This window comes from Pleurodeles waltl, unplaced genomic scaffold (assembly GCF_031143425.1).
Source record: "Pleurodeles waltl isolate 20211129_DDA unplaced genomic scaffold, aPleWal1.hap1.20221129 scaffold_107, whole genome shotgun sequence".
Lineage (NCBI taxonomy): Eukaryota > Metazoa > Chordata > Amphibia > Caudata > Salamandridae > Pleurodeles > Pleurodeles waltl.
The window spans coordinates 1120265-1138108 of NW_027149815.1; the positions used below are offsets into that span (position 1 = coordinate 1120265).

General features: G+C 43.6%; 22 non-coding genes across 22 annotated transcripts; 8 read left to right on the forward strand and 14 right to left on the reverse strand.

Moving 5' to 3' along the window:
* Positions 1 to 268: 268 nt before the first annotated feature.
* Positions 269 to 340, reverse strand: TRNAA-AGC (transfer RNA alanine (anticodon AGC)). Its single transcript has one exon. It is a non-coding gene; the product is annotated as a tRNA-Ala (tRNA).
* A 674-nt stretch (positions 341 to 1014) lies between these two features.
* Positions 1015 to 1087, forward strand: TRNAM-CAU (transfer RNA methionine (anticodon CAU)). The gene has a single exon. It is a non-coding gene; the product is annotated as a tRNA-Met (tRNA).
* A 445-nt stretch (positions 1088 to 1532) lies between these two features.
* Positions 1533 to 1618, reverse strand: TRNAY-GUA (transfer RNA tyrosine (anticodon GUA)). Its single transcript is given in 2 exon segments — positions 1533 to 1568; positions 1582 to 1618. It is a non-coding gene; the product is annotated as a tRNA-Tyr (tRNA).
* A 786-nt stretch (positions 1619 to 2404) lies between these two features.
* Positions 2405 to 2476, reverse strand: TRNAA-AGC (transfer RNA alanine (anticodon AGC)). The gene has a single exon. It is a non-coding gene; the product is annotated as a tRNA-Ala (tRNA).
* Positions 2477 to 3150: 674 nt separating this feature from the next.
* Positions 3151 to 3223, forward strand: TRNAM-CAU (transfer RNA methionine (anticodon CAU)). The gene has a single exon. It is a non-coding gene; the product is annotated as a tRNA-Met (tRNA).
* Positions 3224 to 3668: 445 nt separating this feature from the next.
* Positions 3669 to 3754, reverse strand: TRNAY-GUA (transfer RNA tyrosine (anticodon GUA)). Its single transcript is given in 2 exon segments — positions 3669 to 3704; positions 3718 to 3754. It is a non-coding gene; the product is annotated as a tRNA-Tyr (tRNA).
* A 786-nt stretch (positions 3755 to 4540) lies between these two features.
* TRNAA-AGC (transfer RNA alanine (anticodon AGC)) lies at positions 4541 to 4612 on the reverse strand. The gene has a single exon. It is a non-coding gene; the product is annotated as a tRNA-Ala (tRNA).
* A 672-nt stretch (positions 4613 to 5284) lies between these two features.
* TRNAM-CAU (transfer RNA methionine (anticodon CAU)) lies at positions 5285 to 5357 on the forward strand. The gene has a single exon. It is a non-coding gene; the product is annotated as a tRNA-Met (tRNA).
* Positions 5358 to 6673: 1316 nt separating this feature from the next.
* On the reverse strand, positions 6674 to 6745 carry TRNAA-AGC (transfer RNA alanine (anticodon AGC)). The gene has a single exon. It is a non-coding gene; the product is annotated as a tRNA-Ala (tRNA).
* A 674-nt stretch (positions 6746 to 7419) lies between these two features.
* TRNAM-CAU (transfer RNA methionine (anticodon CAU)) lies at positions 7420 to 7492 on the forward strand. The gene has a single exon. It is a non-coding gene; the product is annotated as a tRNA-Met (tRNA).
* Positions 7493 to 7937: 445 nt separating this feature from the next.
* On the reverse strand, positions 7938 to 8023 carry TRNAY-GUA (transfer RNA tyrosine (anticodon GUA)). The gene is given in 2 exon segments: positions 7938 to 7973; positions 7987 to 8023. It is a non-coding gene; the product is annotated as a tRNA-Tyr (tRNA).
* Positions 8024 to 8809: 786 nt separating this feature from the next.
* TRNAA-AGC (transfer RNA alanine (anticodon AGC)) lies at positions 8810 to 8881 on the reverse strand. The gene has a single exon. It is a non-coding gene; the product is annotated as a tRNA-Ala (tRNA).
* A 674-nt stretch (positions 8882 to 9555) lies between these two features.
* TRNAM-CAU (transfer RNA methionine (anticodon CAU)) lies at positions 9556 to 9628 on the forward strand. The gene has a single exon. It is a non-coding gene; the product is annotated as a tRNA-Met (tRNA).
* Positions 9629 to 10073: 445 nt separating this feature from the next.
* Positions 10074 to 10159, reverse strand: TRNAY-GUA (transfer RNA tyrosine (anticodon GUA)). Its single transcript is given in 2 exon segments — positions 10074 to 10109; positions 10123 to 10159. It is a non-coding gene; the product is annotated as a tRNA-Tyr (tRNA).
* Positions 10160 to 11682: 1523 nt separating this feature from the next.
* On the forward strand, positions 11683 to 11755 carry TRNAM-CAU (transfer RNA methionine (anticodon CAU)). Its single transcript has one exon. It is a non-coding gene; the product is annotated as a tRNA-Met (tRNA).
* Positions 11756 to 12200: 445 nt separating this feature from the next.
* TRNAY-GUA (transfer RNA tyrosine (anticodon GUA)) lies at positions 12201 to 12286 on the reverse strand. Its single transcript is given in 2 exon segments — positions 12201 to 12236; positions 12250 to 12286. It is a non-coding gene; the product is annotated as a tRNA-Tyr (tRNA).
* A 786-nt stretch (positions 12287 to 13072) lies between these two features.
* Positions 13073 to 13144, reverse strand: TRNAA-AGC (transfer RNA alanine (anticodon AGC)). Its single transcript has one exon. It is a non-coding gene; the product is annotated as a tRNA-Ala (tRNA).
* Positions 13145 to 13818: 674 nt separating this feature from the next.
* On the forward strand, positions 13819 to 13891 carry TRNAM-CAU (transfer RNA methionine (anticodon CAU)). Its single transcript has one exon. It is a non-coding gene; the product is annotated as a tRNA-Met (tRNA).
* A 445-nt stretch (positions 13892 to 14336) lies between these two features.
* TRNAY-GUA (transfer RNA tyrosine (anticodon GUA)) lies at positions 14337 to 14422 on the reverse strand. Its single transcript is given in 2 exon segments — positions 14337 to 14372; positions 14386 to 14422. It is a non-coding gene; the product is annotated as a tRNA-Tyr (tRNA).
* A 786-nt stretch (positions 14423 to 15208) lies between these two features.
* On the reverse strand, positions 15209 to 15280 carry TRNAA-AGC (transfer RNA alanine (anticodon AGC)). The gene has a single exon. It is a non-coding gene; the product is annotated as a tRNA-Ala (tRNA).
* A 674-nt stretch (positions 15281 to 15954) lies between these two features.
* On the forward strand, positions 15955 to 16027 carry TRNAM-CAU (transfer RNA methionine (anticodon CAU)). The gene has a single exon. It is a non-coding gene; the product is annotated as a tRNA-Met (tRNA).
* Positions 16028 to 17343: 1316 nt separating this feature from the next.
* Positions 17344 to 17415, reverse strand: TRNAA-AGC (transfer RNA alanine (anticodon AGC)). Its single transcript has one exon. It is a non-coding gene; the product is annotated as a tRNA-Ala (tRNA).
* Between the last annotated feature and the right edge of the window lie 429 nt (positions 17416 to 17844).

A 17844-nucleotide genomic window follows, 5' to 3' on the forward strand; every position in this document is an offset into this window, starting at 1 on the left:
TGGTTTAGAGGAAGAATTCAAATAAATGACCAAGACAGCTGTGCCCGTTTTCTATACTAAGAATGCCAAGATAAATCACCACTTTGGTTTCTTATGGAAGCAAGATTATTTTTTTCTATAAACACGGGAAATGAGATAGCCCCATTTCAAAAGGTTTTGCAAGGCGAAGAAAGTGGGGTTCTGGCACCAGCTGCATGACATCTCACTTCCTTACTCATGATGCCAGCCTAGCTATCTGTCAAAAGGCAAGATTAGCATGGCGAAAAGCTGGAGATGCCGGGGATTGAACCCGGGGCCTCATACATGCTAAGCATGCGCTCTACCACTGAGCTACATCCCCACATCCTGTAGAGGGAGACCTTGCTCCACGCATGGAAACCTGGAATTCTATTGAATGTACATTCACCACATATGACACTGGAATGGGAAGCGTCAGGTGTGGAATTCCATATGATTTACAGCTGGATTTTCTAGCACCGTTTTTTATGGAATAAGGTTGACTCTAGAATGAATAATTCCCCACACACAACAGCTAGATGCAATCGAAAAAAGCCAGAGTATTCAAGGCAACTGGTTCAGGGTACATCAAAGAAGGATATGGTTGAGTGCTGTTTCCACATCTTGTGAGATGACTTAAGGTACCCCTGCTCTTTTTGCAGGACACACAGCTATGTTACATTAGCATGTAAAGTGTTGAGATCTAGATGCATCTACGGCTAGGGGCGGCATGTTAATTCTGGGTTTTAGTCCATTTCATTCTCAGTTATGTGGAGGAAAAAATGGCACGATCTTTCTTAGAGAGGTGAATGGTATGCCCTGATTTCTTTTGCATGGCTAAATGTATGGGGTGTGGGTTTAAGCACTGGGAAAGAGCAGTCTTCTGACCATTATAACTGCAGACGATTTTAATCCAGCGAGGCAACCGAAGTGTATTGATATTCCAACATGAGAACAGCATTTTTGCTACCTTCCCTCTTCATGGTGTGTAGACGCATTTGTTAGCGGTTTCAAGCAGCCTTCTTAGCGCAGTAGGCAGCGCGTCAGTCTCATAATCTGAAGGTCCTGAGTTCCATCCTCAGAGAGGGCATTGCAGTGTTTCTTTTGTCAAGAGAAACATCTCAGATTTTCTCCAAATCTGTAAACTATTCCTCCACATTGCATCTTGCTCAGTTTTAAGGAGTTGGTGTCTTTGTAGATTCCCTCTTTCATATCCATGGCCACTCATTGTAGGTGAGTTTTAGCTGGTTCGGCTGCCGAAACATCTACCTTGGTACAATGAAACTGGAAGTCTTCCAAGTGCCTTCATATATTTAGTCAAGGCTTTGGAATGAATTCTGATCTGCAGGTCCTTGTTTATTTCTCTTCCAACATCCCTCAGAAATGACTATGTGGTCAATTTCATTGGAAAGCAGAAGAAGTCTACCCTTCTGTCCTAGCATTTATTTGGAGCTAGGGAAATGTTTCTCAATCAGAGGGGCACATAATGTTTTAACAAGAGAGAAAGCAGCTATGGAAAACAAAAAAGGGGAAACTCCTCCGAGCCGGATTTGAACCAGCGACCTAAGGATTTCTGTTTCTCCACTACAGTCCTCCGCTCTCCCAACTGAGCTATCGGAGGATTAGGCAGTACAGCTTTCCATGCTGCATTCATCTTTCTTTCAATAATGGTTGCGGCGGGAGTGGGGTGGGAGTACTGCAGTCTAATCTTGAAAATCATGAATATGACCTGCAGCTTGCTCTACAAATTGCCACTTCCTAGAGTGCATTCTCAGCTACATCTTATCACCATAAAGGGGGACTGCTTACCTACCTGAATGTGCTGTGCTGGCGTGAAGGAAAGCAGGGGACCTAGAATTAGAAATCCTACAGAAAGGAGTTTTCCTGAAAGGGCATGGGGCCGAGGAATCCACAGCCCTTTGGAAGCATTTCTGGCAAAAGGATGACAGCATGGGAACATGAAGGAAAGGACAGAAAGTTAGGAGAGTCATTACTCCGTACGGAGCATGAAGAACATGCATTTTTAATGCTTCTGTGAAAGGAACTGGAAAAGCAAAACCAGTAGATTAATGGACCATTCAGAAGGGATTAGGATGAAGAAAACATTCTGTTTTTCTTAAACCTTCTGGTAAGAGTCTCTGGTTTAGAGGAAGAATTCAAATAAATGACCAAGACAGCTGTGCCCGTTTTCTATACTAAGAATGCCAAGATAAATCACCACTTTGGTTTCTTATGGAAGCAAGATTATTTTTTTCTATAAACACGGGAAATGAGATAGCCCCATTTCAAAAGGTTTTGCAAGGCGAAGAAAGTGGGGTTCTGGCACCAGCTGCATGACATCTCACTTCCTTACTCATGATGCCAGCCTAGCTATCTGTCAAAAGGCAAGATCAGCATGGCGAAAAGCTGGAGATGCCGGGGATTGAACCCGGGGCCTCATACATGCTAAGCATGCGCTCTACCACTGAGCTACATCCCCACATCCTGTAGAGGGAGACCTTGCTCCACGCATGGAAACCTGGAATTCTATTGAATGTACATTCACCACATATGACACTGGAATGGGAAGCGTCAGGTGTGGAATTCCATATGATTTACAGCTGGATTTTCTAGCACCGTTTTTTATGGAATAAGGTTGACTCTAGAATGAATAATTCCCCACACACAACAGCTAGATGCAATCGAAAAAAGCCAGAGTATTCAAGGCAACTGGTTCAGGATACATCAAAGAAGGATATGGTTGAGTGCTGTTTCCACATCTTGTGAGATGACTTAAGGTACCCCTGCTCTTTTTGCAGGACACACAGCTATGTTACATTAGCATGTACAGTGTTGAGATCTAGATGCATCTACGGCTAGGGGCGGCATGTTAATTCTGGGTTTTAGTCCATTTCATTCTCAGTTATGTGGAGGAAAAAATGGCACGATCTTTCTTAGAGAGGTGAATGGTATGCCCTGATTTCTTTTGCATGGCTAAATGTATGGGGTGTGGGTTTAAGCACTGGGAAAGAGCAGTCTTCTGACCATTATAACTGCAGACGATTTTAATCCAGCGAGGCAACCGAAGTGTATTGATATTCCAACATGAGAACAGCATTTTTGCTACCTTCCCTCTTCATGGTGTGTAGACGCATTTGTTAGCGGTTTCAAGCAGCCTTCTTAGCGCAGTAGGCAGCGCGTCAGTCTCATAATCTGAAGGTCCTGAGTTCGATCCTCAGAGAGGGCATTGCAGTGTTTCTTTTGTCAAGAGAAACATCTCAGATTTTCTCGAAATCTGTAAACTATTCCTCCACATTGCATCTTGCTCAGTTTTAAGGAGTTGGTGTCTTTGTAGATTCCCTCTTTCATATCCATGGCCACTCATTGTAGGTGAGTTTTAGCTGGTTCGGCTGCCGAAACATCTACCTTGGTACAATGAAACTGGAAGTCTTCCAAGTGCCTTCATATATTTAGTCAAGGCTTTGGAATGAATTCTGATCTGCAGGTCCTTGTTTATTTCTCTTCCAACATCCCTCAGAAATGACTATGTGGTCAATTTCATTGGAAAGCAGAAGAAGTCTACCCTTCTGTCCTAGCATTTATTTGGAGCTAGGGAAATGTTTCTCAATCAGAGGGGCACATAATGTTTTAACAAGAGAGAAAGCAGCTATGGAAAACAAAAAAGGGGAAACTCCTCCGAGCCGGATTTGAACCAGCGACCTAAGGATTTCTGTTTCTCCACTACAGTCCTCCGCTCTCCCAACTGAGCTATCGGAGGATTAGGCAGTACAGCTTTCCATGCTGCATTCATCTTTCTTTCAATAATGGTTGCGGCGGGAGTGGGCTGGGAGTACTGCAGTCTAATCTTGAAAATCATGAATATGACCTGCAGCTTGCTCTACAAATTGCCACTTCCTAGAGTGCATTCTCAGCTACATCTTATCACCATAAAGGGGGACTGCTTACCTACCTGAATGTGCTGTGCTGGCGTGAAGGAAAGCAGGGGACCTAGAATTAGAAATCCTACAGAAAGGAGTTTTCCTGAAAGGGCATGGGGCCGAGGAATCCACAGCCCTTTGGAAGCATTTCTGGCAAAAGGATGACAGCATGGGAACATGAAGGAAAGGACAGAAAGTTAGGAGAGTCATTACTCCGTACGGAGCATGAAGAACATGCATTTTTAATGCTTCTGTGAAAGGAACTGGAAAAGCAAAACCAGTAGATTAATGGACCATTCAGAAGGGATTAGGATGAAGAAAACATTCTGTTTTTCTTAAACCTTCTGGTAAGAGTCTCTGGTTTAGAGGAAGAATTCAAATAAATGACCAAGACAGCTGTGCCCGTTTTCTATACTAAGAATGCCAAGATAAATCACCACTTTGGTTTCTTATGGAAGCAAGATTATTTTTTTCTATAAACACGGGAAATGAGATAGCCCCATTTCAAAAGGTTTTGCAAGGCGAAGAAAGTGGGGTTCTGGCACCAGCTGCATGACATCTCACTTCCTTACTCATGATGCCAGCCTAGCTATCTGTCAAAAGGCAAGATTAGCATGGCGAAAAGCTGGAGATGCCGGGGATTGAACCCGGGGCCTCATACATGCTAAGCATGCGCTCTACCACTGAGCTACATCCCCACATCCTGTAGAGGGAGACCTTGCTCCACGCATGGAAACCTGGAATTCTATTGAATGTACATTCACCACATATGACACTGGAATGGGAAGCGTCAGGTGTGGAATTCCATATGATTTACAGCTGGATTTTCTAGCACCGTTTTTTATGGAATAAGGTTGACTCTAGAATGAATAATTCCCCACACACAACAGCTAGATGCAATCGAAAAAAGCCAGAGTATTCAAGGCAACTGGTTCAGGATACATCAAAGAAGGATATGGTTGAGTGCTGTTTCCACATCTTGTGAGATGACTTAAGGTACCCCTGCTCTTTTTGCAGGACACACAGCTATGTTACATTAGCAAAAAGTGTTGAGATCTAGATGCATCTACGGCTAGGGGCGGCATGTTAATTCTGGGTTTTAGTCCATTTCATTCTCAGTTATGTGGAGGAAAAAATGGCACGATCTTTCTTAGAGAGGTGAATGGTATGCCCTGATTTCTTTTGCATGGCTAAATGTATGGGGTGTGGGTTTAAGCACTGGGAAAGAGCAGTCTTCTGACCATTATAACTGCAGACGATTTTAATCCAGCGAGGCAACCGAAGTGTATTGATATTCCAACATGAGAACAGCATTTTTGCTACCTTCCCTCTTCATGGTGTGTAGACGCATTTGTTAGCGGTTTCAAGCAGCCTTCTTAGCGCAGTAGGCAGCGCGTCAGTCTCATAATCTGAAGGTCCTGAGTTCGATCCTCAGAGAGGGCATTGCAGTGTTTCTTTTGTCAAGAGAAACATCTCAGATTTTCTCCAAATCTGTAAACTATTCCTCCACATTGCATCTTGCTCAGTTTTAAGGAGTTGGTGTCTTTGTAGATTCCCTCTTTCATATCCATGGCCACTCATTGTAGGTGAGTTTTAGCTGGTTCGGCTGCCGAAACATCTACCTTGGTACAATGAAACTGGAAGTCTTCCAAGTGCCTTCATATATTTAGTCAAGGCTTTGGAATGAATTCTGATCTGCAGGTCCTTGTTTATTTCTCTTCCAACATCCCTCAGAAATGACTATGTGGTCAATTTCATTGGAAAGCAGAAGAAGTCTACCCTTCTGTCCTAGCATTTATTTGGAGCTAGGGAAATGTTTCTCAATCAGAGGGGCACATAATGTTTTAACAAGAGAGAAAGCAGCTATGGAAAACAAAAAAGGGGAAACTCCTCGAGCCGGATTTGAACCAGCGACCTAAGGATTTCTGTTTCTCCACTACAGTCCTCCGCTCTCCCAACTGAGCTATCGGAGGATTAGGCAGTGCAGCTTTCCATGCTGCATTCATCTTTCTTTCAATAATGGTTGCGGCGGGAGTGGGGTGGGAGTACTGCAGTCTAATCTTGAAAATCATGAATATGACCTGCAGCTTGCTCTACAAATTGCCACTTCCTAGAGTGCATTCTCAGCTACATCTTATCACCATAAAGGGGGACTGCTTACCTACCTGAATGTGCTGTGCTGGCGTGAAGGAAAGCAGGGGACCTAGAATTAGAAATCCTACAGAAAGGAGTTTTCCTGAAAGGGCATGGGGCCGAGGAATCCACAGCCCTTTGGAAGCATTTCTGGCAAAAGGATGACAGCATGGGAACATGAAGGAAAGGACAGAAAGTTAGGAGAGTCATTACTCCGTACGGAGCATGAAGAACATGCATTTTTAATGCTTCTGTGAAAGGAACTGGAAAAGCAAAACCAGTAGATTAATGGACCATTCAGAAGGGATTAGGATGAAGAAAACATTCTGTTTTTCTTAAACCTTCTGGTAAGAGTCTCTGGTTTAGAGGAAGAATTCAAATAAATGACCAAGACAGCTGTGCCCGTTTTCTATACTAAGAATGCCAAGATAAATCACCACTTTGGTTTCTTATGGAAGCAAGATTATTTTTTTCTATAAACACGGGAAATGAGATAGCCCCATTTCAAAAGGTTTTGCAAGGCGAAGAAAGTGGGGTTCTGGCACCAGCTGCATGACATCTCACTTCCTTACTCATGATGCCAGCCTAGCTATCTGTCAAAAGGCAAGATTAGCATGGCGAAAAGCTGGAGATGCCGGGGATTGAACCCGGGGCCTCATACATGCTAAGCATGCGCTCTACCACTGAGCTACATCCCCACATCCTGTAGAGGGAGACCTTGCTCCACGCATGGAAACCTGGAATTCTATTGAATGTACATTCACCACATATGACACTGGAATGGGAAGCGTCAGGTGTGGAATTCCATATGATTTACAGCTGGATTTTCTAGCACCGTTTTTTATGGAATAAGGTTGACTCTAGAATGAATAATTCCCCACACACAACAGCTAGATGCAATCGAAAAAAGCCAGAGTATTCAAGGCAACTGGTTCAGGGTACATCAAAGAAGGATATGGTTGAGTGCTGTTTCCACATCTTGTGAGATGACTTAAGGTACCCCTGCTCTTTTTGCAGGACACACAGCTATGTTACATTAGCATGTAAAGTGTTGAGATCTAGATGCATCTACGGCTAGGGGCGGCATGTTAATTCTGGGTTTTAGTCCATTTCATTCTCAGTTATGTGGAGGAAAAAATGGCACGATCTTTCTTAGAGAGGTGAATGGTATGCCCTGATTTCTTTTGCATGGCTAAATGTATGGGGTGTGGGTTTAAGCACTGGGAAAGAGCAGTCTTCTGACCATTATAACTGCAGACGATTTTAATCCAGCGAGGCAACCGAAGTGTATTGATATTCCAACATGAGAACAGCATTTTTGCTACCTTCCCTCTTCATGGTGTGTAGACGCATTTGTTAGCGGTTTCAAGCAGCCTTCTTAGCGCAGTAGGCAGCGCGTCAGTCTCATAATCTGAAGGTCCTGAGTTCCATCCTCAGAGAGGGCATTGCAGTGTTTCTTTTGTCAAGAGAAACATCTCAGATTTTCTCCAAATCTGTAAACTATTCCTCCACATTGCATCTTGCTCAGTTTTAAGGAGTTGGTGTCTTTGTAGATTCCCTCTTTCATATCCATGGCCACTCATTGTAGGTGAGTTTTAGCTGGTTCGGCTGCCGAAACATCTACCTTGGTACAATGAAACTGGAAGTCTTCCAAGTGCCTTCATATATTTAGTCAAGGCTTTGGAATGAATTCTGATCTGCAGGTCCTTGTTTATTTCTCTTCCAACATCCCTCAGAAATGACTATGTGGTCAATTTCATTGGAAAGCAGAAGAAGTCTACCCTTCTGTCCTAGCATTTATTTGGAGCTAGGGAAATGTTTCTCAATCAGAGGGGCACATAATGTTTTAACAAGAGAGAAAGCAGCTATGGAAAACAAAAAAGGGGAAACTCCTCCGAGCCGGATTTGAACCAGCGACCTAAGGATTTCTGTTTCTCCACTACAGTCCTCCGCTCTCCCAACTGAGCTATCGGAGGATTAGGCAGTACAGCTTTCCATGCTGCATTCATCTTTCTTTCAATAATGGTTGCGGCGGGAGTGGGGTGGGAGTACTGCAGTCTAATCTTGAAAATCATGAATATGACCTGCAGCTTGCTCTACAAATTGCCACTTCCTAGAGTGCATTCTCAGCTACATCTTATCACCATAAAGGGGGACTGCTTACCTACCTGAATGTGCTGTGCTGGCGTGAAGGAAAGCAGGGGACCTAGAATTAGAAATCCTACAGAAAGGAGTTTTCCTGAAAGGGCATGGGGCCGAGGAATCCACAGCCCTTTGGAAGCATTTCTGGCAAAAGGATGACAGCATGGGAACATGAAGGAAAGGACAGAAAGTTAGGAGAGTCATTACTCCGTACGGAGCATGAAGAACATGCATTTTTAATGCTTCTGTGAAAGGAACTGGAAAAGCAAAACCAGTAGATTAATGGACCATTCAGAAGGGATTAGGATGAAGAAAACATTCTGTTTTTCTTAAACCTTCTGGTAAGAGTCTCTGGTTTAGAGGAAGAATTCAAATAAATGACCAAGACAGCTGTGCCCGTTTTCTATACTAAGAATGCCAAGATAAATCACCACTTTGGTTTCTTATGGAAGCAAGATTATTTTTTTCTATAAACACGGGAAATGAGATAGCCCCATTTCAAAAGGTTTTGCAAGGCGAAGAAAGTGGGGTTCTGGCACCAGCTGCATGACATCTCACTTCCTTACTCATGATGCCAGCCTAGCTATCTGTCAAAAGGCAAGATTAGCATGGCGAAAAGCTGGAGATGCCGGGGATTGAACCCGGGGCCTCATACATGCTAAGCATGCGCTCTACCACTGAGCTACATCCCCACATCCTGTAGAGGGAGACCTTGCTCCACGCATGGAAACCTGGAATTCTATTGAATGTACATTCACCACATATGACACTGGAATGGGAAGCGTCAGGTGTGGAATTCCATATGATTTACAGCTGGATTTTCTAGCACCGTTTTTTATGGAATAAGGTTGACTCTAGAATGAATAATTCCCCACACACAACAGCTAGATGCAATCGAAAAAAGCCAGAGTATTCAAGGCAACTGGTTCAGGGTACATCAAAGAAGGATATGGTTGAGTGCTGTTTCCACATCTTGTGAGATGACTTAAGGTACCCCTGCTCTTTTTGCAGGACACACAGCTATGTTACATTAGCATGTAAAGTGTTGAGATCTAGATGCATCTACGGCTAGGGGCGGCATGTTAATTCTGGGTTTTAGTCCATTTCATTCTCAGTTATGTGGAGGAAAAAATGGCACGATCTTTCTTAGAGAGGTGAATGGTATGCCCTGATTTCTTTTGCATGGCTAAATGTATGGGGTGTGGGTTTAAGCACTGGGAAAGAGCAGTCTTCTGACCATTATAACTGCAGACGATTTTAATCCAGCGAGGCAACCGAAGTGTATTGATATTCCAACATGAGAACAGCATTTTTGCTACCTTCCCTCTTCATGGTGTGTAGACGCATTTGTTAGCGGTTTCAAGCAGCCTTCTTAGCGCAGTAGGCAGCGCGTCAGTCTCATAATCTGAAGGTCCTGAGTTCCATCCTCAGAGAGGGCATTGCAGTGTTTCTTTTGTCAAGAGAAACATCTCAGATTTTCTCCAAATCTGTAAACTATTCCTCCACATTGCATCTTGCTCAGTTTTAAGGAGTTGGTGTCTTTGTAGATTCCCTCTTTCATATCCATGGCCACTCATTGTAGGTGAGTTTTAGCTGGTTCGGCTGCCGAAACATCTACCTTGGTACAATGAAACTGGAAGTCTTCCAAGTGCCTTCATATATTTAGTCAAGGCTTTGGAATGAATTCTGATCTGCAGGTCCTTGTTTATTTCTCTTCCAACATCCCTCAGAAATGACTATGTGGTCAATTTCATTGGAAAGCAGAAGAAGTCTACCCTTCTGTCCTAGCATTTATTTGGAGCTAGGGAAATGTTTCTCAATCAGAGGGGCACATAATGTTTTAACAAGAGAGAAAGCAGCTATGGAAAACAAAAAAGGGGAAACTCCTCCGAGCCGGATTTGAACCAGCGACCTAAGGATTTCTGTTTCTCCACTACAGTCCTCCGCTCTCCCAACTGAGCTATCGGAGGATTAGGCAGTACAGCTTTCCATGCTGCATTCATCTTTCTTTCAATAATGGTTGCGGCGGGAGTGGGGTGGGAGTACTGCAGTCTAATCTTGAAAATCATGAATATGACCTGCAGCTTGCTCTACAAATTGCCACTTCCTAGAGTGCATTCTCAGCTACATCTTATCACCATAAAGGGGGACTGCTTACCTACCTGAATGTGCTGTGCTGGCGTGAAGGAAAGCAGGGGACCTAGAATTAGAAATCCTACAGAAAGGAGTTTTCCTGAAAGGGCATGGGGCCGAGGAATCCACAGCCCTTTGGAAGCATTTCTGGCAAAAGGATGACAGCATGGGAACATGAAGGAAAGGACAGAAAGTTAGGAGAGTCATTACTCCGTACGGAGCATGAAGAACATGCATTTTTAATGCTTCTGTGAAAGGAACTGGAAAAGCAAAACCAGTAGATTAATGGACCATTCAGAAGGGATTAGGATGAAGAAAACATTCTGTTTTTCTTAAACCTTCTGGTAAGAGTCTCTGGTTTAGAGGAAGAATTCAAATAAATGACCAAGACAGCTGTGCCCGTTTTCTATACTAAGAATGCCAAGATAAATCACCACTTTGGTTTCTTATGGAAGCAAGATTATTTTTTTCTATAAACACGGGAAATGAGATAGCCCCATTTCAAAAGGTTTTGCAAGGCGAAGAAAGTGGGGTTCTGGCACCAGCTGCATGACATCTCACTTCCTTACTCATGATGCCAGCCTAGCTATCTGTCAAAAGGCAAGATTAGCATGGCGAAAAGCTGGAGATTGAACCCGGGGCCTCATACATGCTAAGCATGCGCTCTACCACTGAGCTACATCCCCACATCCTGTAGAGGGAGACCTTGCTCCACGCATGGAAACCTGGAATTCTATTGAATGTACATTCACCACATATGACACTGGAATGGGAAGCGTCAGGTGTGGAATTCCATATGATTTACAGCTGGATTTTCTAGCACCGTTTTTTATGGAATAAGGTTGACTCTAGAATGAATAATTCCCCACACACAACAGCTAGATGCAATCGAAAAAAGCCAGAGTATTCAAGGCAACTGGTTCAGGATACATCAAAGAAGGATATGGTTGAGTGCTGTTTCCACATCTTGTGAGATGACTTAAGGTACCCCTGCTCTTTTTGCAGGACACACAGCTATGTTACATTAGCATGTACAGTGTTGAGATCTAGATGCATCTACGGCTAGGGGCGGCATGTTAATTCTGGGTTTTAGTCCATTTCATTCTCAGTTATGTGGAGGAAAAAATGGCACGATCTTTCTTAGAGAGGTGAATGGTATGCCCTGATTTCTTTTGCATGGCTAAATGTATGGGGTGTGGGTTTAAGCACTGGGAAAGAGCAGTCTTCTGACCATTATAACTGCAGACGATTTTAATCCAGCGAGGCAACCGAAGTGTATTGATATTCCAACATGAGAACAGCATTTTTGCTACCTTCCCTCTTCATGGTGTGTAGACGCATTTGTTAGCGGTTTCAAGCAGCCTTCTTAGCGCAGTAGGCAGCGCGTCAGTCTCATAATCTGAAGGTCCTGAGTTCGATCCTCAGAGAGGGCATTGCAGTGTTTCTTTTGTCAAGAGAAACATCTCAGATTTTCTCGAAATCTGTAAACTATTCCTCCACATTGCATCTTGCTCAGTTTTAAGGAGTTGGTGTCTTTGTAGATTCCCTCTTTCATATCCATGGCCACTCATTGTAGGTGAGTTTTAGCTGGTTCGGCTGCCGAAACATCTACCTTGGTACAATGAAACTGGAAGTCTTCCAAGTGCCTTCATATATTTAGTCAAGGCTTTGGAATGAATTCTGATCTGCAGGTCCTTGTTTATTTCTCTTCCAACATCCCTCAGAAATGACTATGTGGTCAATTTCATTGGAAAGCAGAAGAAGTCTACCCTTCTGTCCTAGCATTTATTTGGAGCTAGGGAAATGTTTCTCAATCAGAGGGGCACATAATGTTTTAACAAGAGAGAAAGCAGCTATGGAAAACAAAAAAGGGGAAACTCCTCCGAGCCGGATTTGAACCAGCGACCTAAGGATTTCTGTTTCTCCACTACAGTCCTCCGCTCTCCCAACTGAGCTATCGGAGGATTAGGCAGTACAGCTTTCCATGCTGCATTCATCTTTCTTTCAATAATGGTTGCGGCGGGAGTGGGCTGGGAGTACTGCAGTCTAATCTTGAAAATCATGAATATGACCTGCAGCTTGCTCTACAAATTGCCACTTCCTAGAGTGCATTCTCAGCTACATCTTATCACCATAAAGGGGGACTGCTTACCTACCTGAATGTGCTGTGCTGGCGTGAAGGAAAGCAGGGGACCTAGAATTAGAAATCCTACAGAAAGGAGTTTTCCTGAAAGGGCATGGGGCCGAGGAATCCACAGCCCTTTGGAAGCATTTCTGGCAAAAGGATGACAGCATGGGAACATGAAGGAAAGGACAGAAAGTTAGGAGAGTCATTACTCCGTACGGAGCATGAAGAACATGCATTTTTAATGCTTCTGTGAAAGGAACTGGAAAAGCAAAACCAGTAGATTAATGGACCATTCAGAAGGGATTAGGATGAAGAAAACATTCTGTTTTTCTTAAACCTTCTGGTAAGAGTCTCTGGTTTAGAGGAAGAATTCAAATAAATGACCAAGACAGCTGTGCCCGTTTTCTATACTAAGAATGCCAAGATAAATCACCACTTTGGTTTCTTATGGAAGCAAGATTATTTTTTTCTATAAACACGGGAAATGAGATAGCCCCATTTCAAAAGGTTTTGCAAGGCGAAGAAAGTGGGGTTCTGGCACCAGCTGCATGACATCTCACTTCCTTACTCATGATGCCAGCCTAGCTATCTGTCAAAAGGCAAGATTAGCATGGCGAAAAGCTGGAGATGCCGGGGATTGAACCCGGGGCCTCATACATGCTAAGCATGCGCTCTACCACTGAGCTACATCCCCACATCCTGTAGAGGGAGACCTTGCTCCACGCATGGAAACCTGGAATTCTATTGAATGTACATTCACCACATATGACACTGGAATGGGAAGCGTCAGGTGTGGAATTCCATATGATTTACAGCTGGATTTTCTAGCACCGTTTTTTATGGAATAAGGTTGACTCTAGAATGAATAATTCCCCACACACAACAGCTAGATGCAATCGAAAAAAGCCAGAGTATTCAAGGCAACTGGTTCAGGATACATCAAAGAAGGATATGGTTGAGTGCTGTTTCCACATCTTGTGAGATGACTTAAGGTACCCCTGCTCTTTTTGCAGGACACACAGCTATGTTACATTAGCATGTACAGTGTTGAGATCTAGATGCATCTACGGCTAGGGGCGGCATGTTAATTCTGGGTTTTAGTCCATTTCATTCTCAGTTATGTGGAGGAAAAAATGGCACGATCTTTCTTAGAGAGGTGAATGGTATGCCCTGATTTCTTTTGCATGGCTAAATGTATGGGGTGTGGGTTTAAGCACTGGGAAAGAGCAGTCTTCTGACCATTATAACTGCAGACGATTTTAATCCAGCGAGGCAACCGAAGTGTATTGATATTCCAACATGAGAACAGCATTTTTGCTACCTTCCCTCTTCATGGTGTGTAGACGCATTTGTTAGCGGTTTCAAGCAGCCTTCTTAGCGCAGTAGGCAGCGCGTCAGTCTCATAATCTGAAGGTCCTGAGTTCGATCCTCAGAGAGGGCATTGCAGTGTTTCTTTTGTCAAGAGAAACATCTCAGATTTTCTCCAAATCTGTAAACTATTCCTCCACATTGCATCTTGCTCAGTTTTAAGGAGTTGGTGTCTTTGTAGATTCCCTCTTTCATATCCATGGCCACTCATTGTAGGTGAGTTTTAGCTGGTTCGGCTGCCGAAACATCTACCTTGGTACAATGAAACTGGAAGTCTTCCAAGTGCCTTCATATATTTAGTCAAGGCTTTGGAATGAATTCTGATCTGCAGGTCCTTGTTTATTTCTCTTCCAACATCCCTCAGAAATGACTATGTGGTCAATTTCATTGGAAAGCAGAAGAAGTCTACCCTTCTGTCCTAGCATTTATTTGGAGCTAGGGAAATGTTTCTCAATCAGAGGGGCACATAATGTTTTAACAAGAGAGAAAGCAGCTATGGAAAACAAAAAAGGGGAAACTCCTCCGAGCCGGATTTGAACCAGCGACCTAAGGATTTCTGTTTCTCCACTACAGTCCTCCGCTCTCCCAACTGAGCTATCGGAGGATTAGGCAGTACAGCTTTCCATGCTGCATTCATCTTTCTTTCAATAATGGTTGCGGCGGGAGTGGGCTGGGAGTACTGCAGTCTAATCTTGAAAATCATGAATATGACCTGCAGCTTGCTCTACAAATTGCCACTTCCTAGAGTGCATTCTCAGCTACATCTTATCACCATAAAGGGGGACTGCTTACCTACCTGAATGTGCTGTGCTGGCGTGAAGGAAAGCAGGGGACCTAGAATTAGAAATCCTACAGAAAGGAGTTTTCCTGAAAGGGCATGGGGCCGAGGAATCCACAGCCCTTTGGAAGCATTTCTGGCAAAAGGATGACAGCATGGGAACATGAAGGAAAGGACAGAAAGTTAGGAGAGTCATTACTCCGTACGGAGCATGAAGAACATGCATTTTTAATGCTTCTGTGAAAGGAACTGGAAAAGCAAAACCAGTAGATTAATGGACCATTCAGAAGGGATTAGGATGAAGAAAACATTCTGTTTTTCTTAAACCTTCTGGTAAGAGTCTCTGGTTTAGAGGAAGAATTCAAATAAATGACCAAGACAGCTGTGCCCGTTTTCTATACTAAGAATGCCAAGATAAATCACCACTTTGGTTTCTTATGGAAGCAAGATTATTTTTTTCTATAAACACGGGAAATGAGATAGCCCCATTTCAAAAGGTTTTGCAAGGCGAAGAAAGTGGGGTTCTGGCACCAGCTGCATGACATCTCACTTCCTTACTCATGATGCCAGCCTAGCTATCTGTCAAAAGGCAAGATTAGCATGGCGAAAAGCTGGAGATGCCGGGGATTGAACCCGGGGCCTCATACATGCTAAGCATGCGCTCTACCACTGAGCTACATCCCCACATCCTGTAGAGGGAGACCTTGCTCCACGCATGGAAACCTGGAATTCTATTGAATGTACATTCACCACATATGACACTGGAATGGGAAGCGTCAGGTGTGGAATTCCATATGATTTACAGCTGGATTTTCTAGCACCGTTTTTTATGGAATAAGGTTGACTCTAGAATGAATAATTCCCCACACACAACAGCTAGATGCAATCGAAAAAAGCCAGAGTATTCAAGGCAACTGGTTCAGGATACATCAAAGAAGGATATGGTTGAGTGCTGTTTCCACATCTTGTGAGATGACTTAAGGTACCCCTGCTCTTTTTGCAGGACACACAGCTATGTTACATTAGCATGTACAGTGTTGAGATCTAGATGCATCTACGGCTAGGGGCGGCATGTTAATTCTGGGTTTTAGTCCATTTCATTCTCAGTTATGTGGAGGAAAAAATGGCACGATCTTTCTTAGAGAGGTGAATGGTATGCCCTGATTTCTTTTGCATGGCTAAATGTATGGGGTGTGGGTTTAAGCACTGGGAAAGAGCAGTCTTCTGACCATTATAACTGCAGACGATTTTAATCCAGCGAGGCAACCGAAGTGTATTGATATTCCAACATGAGAACAGCATTTTTGCTACCTTCCCTCTTCATGGTGTGTAGACGCATTTGTTAGCGGTTTCAAGCAGCCTTCTTAGCGCAGTAGGCAGCGCGTCAGTCTCATAATCTGAAGGTCCTGAGTTCGATCCTCAGAGAGGGCATTGCAGTGTTTCTTTTGTCAAGAGAAACATCTCAGATTTTCTCCAAATCTGTAAACTATTCCTCCACATTGCATCTTGCTCAGTTTTAAGGAGTTGGTGTCTTTGTAGATTCCCTCTTTCATATCCATGGCCACTCATTGTAGGTGAGTTTTAGCTGGTTCGGCTGCCGAAACATCTACCTTGGTACAATGAAACTGGAAGTCTTCCAAGTGCCTTCATATATTTAGTCAAGGCTTTGGAATGAATTCTGATCTGCAGGTCCTTGTTTATTTCTCTTCCAACATCCCTCAGAAATGACTATGTGGTCAATTTCATTGGAAAGCAGAAGAAGTCTACCCTTCTGTCCTAGCATTTATTTGGAGCTAGGGAAATGTTTCTCAATCAGAGGGGCACATAATGTTTTAACAAGAGAGAAAGCAGCTATGGAAAACAAAAAAGGGGAAACTCCTCGAGCCGGATTTGAACCAGCGACCTAAGGATTTCTGTTTCGCCACTACAGTCCTCCGCTCTCCCAACTGAGCTATCGGAGGATTAGGCAGTGCAGCTTTCCATGCTGCATTCATCTTTCTTTCAATAATGGTTGCGGCGGGAGTGGGGTGGGAGTACTGCAGTCTAATCTTGAAAATCATGAATATGACCTGCAGCTTGCTCTACAAATTGCCACTTCCTAGAGTGCATTCTCAGCTACATCTTATCACCATAAAGGGGGACTGCTTACCTACCTGAATGTGCTGTGCTGGCGTGAAGGAAAGCAGGGGACCTAGAATTAGAAATCCTACAGAAAGGAGTTTTCCTGAAAGGGCATGGGGCCGAGGAATCCACAGCCCTTTGGAAGCATTTCTGGCAAAAGGATGACAGCATGGGAACATGAAGGAAAGGACAGAAAGTTAGGAGAGTCATTACTCCGTACGGAGCATGAAGAACATGCATTTTTAATGCTTCTGTGAAAGGAACTGGAAAAGCAAAACCAGTAGATTAATGGACCATTCAGAAGGGATTAGGATGAAGAAAACATTCTGTTTTTCTTAAACCTTCTGGTAAGAGTCTCTGGTTTAGAGGAAGAATTCAAATAAATGACCAAGACAGCTGTGCCCGTTTTCTATACTAAGAATGCCAAGATAAATCACCACTTTGGTTTCTTATGGAAGCAAGATTATTTTTTTCTATAAACACGGGAAATGAGATAGCCCCATTTCAAAAGGTTTTGCAAGGCGAAGAAAGTGGGGTTCTGGCACCAGCTGCATGACATCTCACTTCCTTACTCATGATGCCAGCCTAGCTATCTGTCAAAAGGCAAGATTAGCATGGCGAAAAGCTGGAGATGCCGGGGATTGAACCCGGGGCCTCATACATGCTAAGCATGCGCTCTACCACTGAGCTACATCCCCACATCCTGTAGAGGGAGACCTTGCTCCACGCATGGAAACCTGGAATTCTATTGAATGTACATTCACCACATATGACACTGGAATGGGAAGCGTCAGGTGTGGAATTCCATATGATTTACAGCTGGATTTTCTAGCACCGTTTTTTATGGAATAAGGTTGACTCTAGAATGAATAATTCCCCACACACAACAGCTAGATGCAATCGAAAAAAGCCAGAGTATTCAAGGCAACTGGTTCAGGGTACATCAAAGAAGGATATGGTTGAGTGCTGTTTCCACATCTTGTGAGATGACTTAAGGTACCCCTGCTCTTTTTGCAGGACACACAGCTATGTTACATTAGCATGTAAAGTGTTGAGATCTAGATGCATCTACGGCTAGGGGCGGCATGTTAATTCTGGGTTTTAGTCCATTTCATTCTCAGTTATGT